The 6,893-nt window shown below is 48.3% G+C and overlaps 1 pseudogene; it reads right to left on the minus strand.

The window, feature by feature from the left end:
- Window positions 1-1,060: 1,060 nt before the first annotated feature.
- LOC148144380 (uncharacterized) lies at window positions 1,061-4,443 on the minus strand (annotated as a pseudogene).
- Between the last annotated feature and the right edge of the window lie 2,450 nt (window positions 4,444-6,893).

The raw sequence follows: 6,893 nt of genomic DNA on the forward strand, positions 1-6,893 counted from the left end.
ACCTCAGGACCAGTAGTCATCGAGAGGTACTGCGTGGAAACAGATCCTTCAGTCCAACTCGTCCACGCTGACCAGATATTCTAAATTAATCTAGTCCCATTTGCCAGCACTTGGCCCACATCCCTCTAACCCTTTCTATTCATGTCCCCAAACAAATGTCTTTTAAATTCTGTAATTCTACCAGCCTCCTCCACTTCCTCTGGCAGCTTATTCCATACACGCACCACAATCTGCATGAAAAGTTTTCCCTTTAGGTCCCTTTTAAATCCTTCCCCTCTCACTCTAAACCTATGCCCTCTAGTTCTAACAACATCCTGATAAATCATTTCTGATGGAGATGTCAACGTTTCGGGTAGAACCCTTCTTCAGTCCTGAGGGATAATACCTGAAATGCTGCCTTCTCCACCTCCTGGTGCTGCCTGCCTTATTGTGCCCAGCCTCCTGTTTGTCTATTTTAGATTCCAGCATCTGCAGTTTTTTACTTTGTCTCAATAAATGGTGGAGCAGATTCGATGGGTCAAAATATCCTAACTTCTGCTCCAATGGTCTTGTGGTCGTAGGTTTGTGCAGGTCTTGGGCTCAATGAGCAGCAGCGCCCACTGGAAGCAAGGTTCATAGAAACACAGAGCCACTACGGTGTGGAAATGGGCCCTTCAGCCCAACAAGTTCAGAGCGACCCTTTGAAGAGTAACTCACCCAGACACATTTTCCTACCCTATCACTCTGCACTTACCCCTAACTATTGCACCACACCTACACATTCATGAACACTATGGGACTATTTAGCTTGGCCAATTCGCCCAAACATGCGCACGTTTGGACTTTGGGAAGACACTGCAACACGCAGAGGAAACCCACGCAGACACAGGGGGGAATTACATGCAAACGCCACACCGACAGTCACCCTGAGGATGGAATTAAATCTGGGTCCCTGGCGCTATGAGGCAGCAGTGCTAACCACTGAGCCACCACCCCCCCTTCCCCCCCCCACTCCCCCAGTAGAAAATAAAAAAGCCTACCAACTCTCCCACTACCCCCACTGTCAGAAAGGGCAGGAGGTTCAGTCCTGGGGGTGACCCTCAGCAGCGTTACCGGCAAAATCCGATTGTTAGGAGCATTGATGCCTCCGCTGGTGCTTGTTCAAGCTGCAGGACATTGTGAACCTCTGCCCACACTTGGGGCAGGCAAATGGCCTCTCCCCAGTGTGGACCCGCTGGTGCGTCAGTAGAGTGGAGGAGACAGCAAAGCCCTTCCCGCACTCGAGGCAGGTGAATGGCCTCTCCCCAGTGTGGACCCACCGGTGTGTCAGCAGGTGGGAGGCCTGGGTAAAGCCCTTCCCGCACACAGAGCAGCTGAAGGGCCTTTCCCCAGTGTGGACCCGCTGGTGCTTCAGCAGGTCGGAAGAGCGTGTAAAGCACTTCCCGCAGACAGAGCAGGTGAATGGCCTCTCGCCGGTGTGGACCCGCCGGTGGGCCAGCAGGTCAGAGGAATCGCTGAAGGCCTTCCCACATTTGGGGCAGGGGAAGGGCTTCTCACCGGTGTGGACCCGCTGGTGAATCACGAGGTGGGAGGAGCGAGTGAACACCTTCCCACAATCGGGGCAGCGGAAGGGCCTCTCCCCTGTGTGCACCCGCTGGTGCCTCATCAGGGCGGAGGAATCGCTGAAGGCCTTCCCACACTTGAGGCAGCTGAAGGGCTTCTCCCCTGTGTGAACCCGCAAGTGTCTCAGCCGGGCGGAGGAATCGCTGAAGCTCTTCCTGCACTCAGGGCAGCTGAAGGGCCTCTCCCCTGTGTGCACCCGCCGATGCCTCAGCAGGGCGGAGGAATCACTGAAGGTCTTCCCGCACTCAGGACAGGAGAATGGCTTCTCCCTGGTGTGACTGCGCCGATGTGTCTCCAGGGCAGATGGGACACGGAAGCCTTTCCCGCAGTCGCCACACTTCCATGGTTTCTCCATGGCCGAAGCTACAGTTGCACACAAACGCGTGTATGTCCCCTCCCTGCCTTGAATTCCTTTTTCCAGGCCAGATAACTGTTTCAGGCTCCACACTCAGTCCGTTGCTGCAACAGTAGGGTCTCTCTTCCAGTCCCAATGATGCTGAAAACGTACTGAAACAGGAATCAATTGGATCACAGTTGAAAGTCCTGATGGATTGAGTGACTCACAAATGTTGGAGAATCAGAGTCGAAAACTGCAGGTCAGGCAGCATCTGAGGAGCAGGAGAGTCAATGGCTCAGGAATAAGCCTTTCATCTGTTGATTTTGAAACTTCATCTTCAGATCAAATACTCTGAAAAGAGATTACAAAAGTCATCACTGTCAGTCCAGGGTAGAAATTCAGAACAAGCAATTCTACTTTCTGCAGAACATTCTTTTCTTTTGTTATTCCACAAAACTGAAAGCACCATCCTTCTCTCTCTCTCTCCCTCTGTTCTCACTCCATTCTAATTCTCCTGAAAGTGCTGATTCAGGATCTGACAGGGACATACGAACAAAACAGTCACAACTCACACCTCTCTGAATTTTGGATACCTCCACCTGAAAATTAATAAAATTCCACGACATTGGGATACTGTTGAGAGTGAGCAGGTCTGATTTTTGGAAGTAAAAATATAGTGTGTAAATTCAGGATGAACCTGCAATGCAACTTCTTGGCAATCAATCAGACACAAAATGGTTAACGTGCCCCCACAGGGGTGGGGGAGTTTTAGAATGAGACATCAAGGCTATGACACCAGAGAGAAATTGAACAGACTGGCGTGGCAAACCAGAGTCATCTAGATATATAGCACAGAAACAGGTCCTTTGGTCCACTGGTCTATGCTGACCAGATATCCTCGCTGAATCTGGTCTCATTTGCCAGCATTTGGCCCATATCCCTCTAAACCCTTCCTATTCATAAACCGATCCAGATGCCTTTTAAATGTGTCATAATTATACCAGCATCTACTACTTCCTCTGGCAGCTCTTTCCTTACACGCGCCATCTTCTGCATGAATTGCCCCTCAGGTTCCTTTTAAATTCCTCGCCCCCTCCCCGGGCCACCTCACCCTAAACCTATTACTCTATAGTTCTACACTCCCAGAGAAAAGCCCTTGTCTATTTACCCTATCCATCCCTCTCTTGATTTTATAAACAATGGAAGCATCAACAGCTCAGGGCAGGGATGGGGAGGGGGGGTGGGGGAAGGAAGCTGAATGTGCTAGAGCCAACGCGGAAGAATTGATTTTATTTGTGGGAATCAAGTGCATTTTAAAAATAAAAACAAACAAGATATCTATCCCTCCCCTTTCCCAATCTCCCAATGCTGTCCTGAACACAGAGTGAGAGAATTGGGAGCAGGAGTTGGCCATTTGAGCCTGCACCAACATTGAACACATCATAACTGAATATGAATATACCTACAGCCAGGTGGATAGATTGGGTTTTCTTTCACTGGAGCAGAGGAGATTGAGAGGTGACCTTATAGAGGATTATAATATCATGAAGGGTACAGATGAGGTGAAAGGCAGGTGTCCTTTCCCTCGGGTGGGGCTTTCAAAATTAGGGAGCAAATTTTGAAGGGGAGAGGAGAAAGATTTTAAAAAGACATGAAGAGCTCCATTTCTTTCTCACAGAAAGTGGTTTGTGTGTGGAATGGGTGTCCAGAGGAAGTAGTGGATGCATGTACTGTGACAATGTTTAAAAGACATTTGGAAAAGTACATGAATAGGAAAGGTTCAGAGGTATATGGGCCAATCACTGGCAGATGGGACTAGTTGGGTTTGAGTCAGCACAGACGAGTTGGAGCGAAGGGTCTGTTTCTGTGCTGTATGACCCTGTAGCTGTTCTGTACTGGTCTTAAAACCATTTTCTTGGAAATCCAAGATGGCGGTGTTTGAGTGGTCTGCTGTGCTGGGCTCTGTGCCATACCCCCGGCAAGGTGGACTTTTACCCCTCCCCCCACCTCATTAACCATCCGTAGGAGAAAACTGAACGTCTGGAGCTGCTATAATTGTGGTTTGACAGCTTTAGGACCAGAATGAAAGCAAATGAAGGAAAGGGGCCGACGGGTGCAGCAGGCAGGGCACTCCCCTACTGCATCGGGGGTGCCTGGAGCCATTGCTCAAACTCCCAGGGCAGACCCTTTGGATTTAATGGGGTAGCAGCAGTTACTCTCGGAGTTTGACAAACTCTGAGAAAAGATTGAAGCAGCGGTGGAACCACTATCTGCCACGCTGGAAAAGCATGGAGCAGGAAATTCAAATGTTGGACCAAAGAGAATAGGCAGCGGAGGAGAGGACCGTGGCATCGGAGACTGCGGCGGAGGTCTCAGGAGGAAGGATCCAAACGCTGGAAGACCAGGTTCGGGTCCTTCAGGAGCAGGTGGACGTCCTGGAAAACTAAAGTAGAAGAAACATCTTGCAGCCCGTGGGTCTTCCGGAATGCGAGGTAGGCGAAGACCTTATTGGATTCCTGGGGCTGGAGTTGGAGTCGGGCCTGTTGAGTGCGGAGCGGGCCCACTGGATCGAAATGCACAAGTCCGGATCGGACCCGCAGCCCCGCGTGGTCCTAGTGCGCCTCCTGCATTATAAAGAAAAACAGTTAGTGATTGAAACAGCAAGAAGACTGGGAAGAGATCCAAAGGCTTTAATGCACAAAGGCTCAAGAATAATATATTTTCAGGACTTCTCAGGAGCCTGGATTAAGAAAAGGGCATTTGATGAAGTTAAGAGAAAATTAAGGGATCTGAACATACAATATTCCTTGAGGTCCCTGACCGTATTGCGTTTCACTCATGGAGGGACGGTATATAATTTTGATTCAGCAGAAAAGGCGAAGGACTTTGCGAATTCTCTGAATTAAAGAAATCGAGTCGGGGTGAAGGCGGGAGGGACATCATTACAGACAATGCTACTTTTTTGCCCCTTTTTTTTGTGGTTATCGGCTTTATACGTACTGCCTTGACAAAAAAATGGAATTATTTAGTATATCGGTCAGTTACGATTGTGTGGGGCCTTTTCTTTGACTGCTGTCCATTTGTTTTTGGATTGGGGGTGGCTATACCTGTGCTTAAGATGTATGGAGAAGGGGTGTGGGGAGATGGGTAACCATTGTTAACTCTCAGAATGTAAATAACATGTTTTTTTCAATCTGTGAATTGCCTGGCGTTTGGGGCACAGCCTCAGTGGAAAGGAGCCAGGATGGTGGCAATGGTGGGGTTTGGGGAGGGGGGTAAGAGATCTCTACATAATTGGGGGTTATTTGAGCGTTTGCTTAAGTTATATGTGGTGGTTAGATTTTTATTTATCGTAGTTTTTAATAGGAGCAGACCTTATAGAGTTAATGTCTTTGTTGCTCACTGCACCTCAGATAAGCTTCCTCCTCGTGGGAAACCACGGGCTGCCCTGAATGGCCATGGCTACTGATTCGTTCAGGTGGTACACCTGGAATGTAAAAGGGAGCCATTCCCACGTTAAAAAGAAAGAAGGTACTGTCAAGCCTCAGGAAGGAAAAGGTGGACATCGCCCTGCTGCAGGGGACACATTTAACTGATAAGGATCATCTGAAAATGCAGCAAGGAGGTTATGATAGGATATTCTTCTCCTACTTGAGCTCCAAGTGTAGAGGAGTGGCTATACTGGTAAGAAGGAACCTCCCTTTGCAGATAATTGAGCAAATTAAGGACAAACATGGACCGTCCGTCATTCTTAAAGCTCGAATACATGGAGAAGAGTATGGCGTCCTGAATGTGTATTGTCCCCCCGGTGCACCCTCTTAAATTTCTAATTGATGCAGTTGCTAAATTAATGAGTCTTGGGGTTCGCCGCATGGTCATTGGAGGGGATTTTAATCGCCTAATAGATCCCGAGGGAGACAGGGTGCCAAGGGGCCAATCAGGTACACCTGCGCAACCTGAGCAGTTGGTGGGCATGTGTGAGGAGTTGGGATTAGTGGATGTGTGCAGGCATCTCCACCCTAATGGAAGAGACTTTACTTTCTCTTCAAACCCACACAAGTACCACATGGGAACTGACACTTTTTAATGCCATTGGATTGCTTGGACAGAACATTGGCTTGTGAAATTGGCAATATAGCTGTCTCGGACCATGTGCCAGTGTATTTAGATGGTAAAATCAAGAGTGGTGGAATGGATGCACAGCACTGGTGCATGGACCCATTCCTGTTAAGGGATAGCAAATTTGTTGAGTACATCACAAGAGTTCAGAGCCTTCTGGGATATCAACTCGGGTACGGCCAGTAATCCGGAAATACTGTAGGAGGCCACTAAGGCATATTTATGAGGCCTGATTATTTTTTATTCAACGACTAGAAGGACGCAGAGGAAGGAGCAACAACAGGTGTTGGAGACCCAGCTGCAGATAGCTGAGGAAGTATATTATAATAGGCCTTCACTGGTCAAGCTGCAGCTCTCCGGGCTGCTCCCAACTCATTGCACACACTGGGAAATAAAAGGTCTGCTTTGCTCAACAAAGATTGTTTGAATTTGGAGATAAGCCACGTAGATATCTGGCTAGAAAGAAAAATGCTTCCCAATCTATTATGTCTGTTAGATAGAAGGTTGGCACAGTTACCCGTGAGTTAATGAAGATTAATGTTAAATTTAGGGAATACTTTGCAGAGTTATATCAGTCAGAGGGAGATGAACACAGTGCAGCGAGAATGCAGGCCTTTTTGAGATCCTGCATCTCCCTAGTATAAACACGGAACAGGTTTCCTGTTGAATGGGCCTATGACAATACAGGAGGTGCAGGAAGCAATAAAGCATCTCCAAGGTGGCAAACACTGGGGTCAGATGGATTCCCAAGTGAATTCTATAAGGAATTCATAAATGTGTTGGTGTCACCTCTGAGGATGTATAGCTATTCATATGCACAGGATTATCTTCCGCC

The sequence above is a fragment of the Chiloscyllium plagiosum genome, unplaced genomic scaffold, assembly GCF_037043375.1.
Source record: "Chiloscyllium plagiosum isolate Xiang-an unplaced genomic scaffold, Cpla_swu_hap1 HiC_scaffold_27, whole genome shotgun sequence".
Taxonomy (NCBI): Eukaryota; Metazoa; Chordata; class Chondrichthyes; order Orectolobiformes; family Hemiscylliidae; genus Chiloscyllium; species Chiloscyllium plagiosum.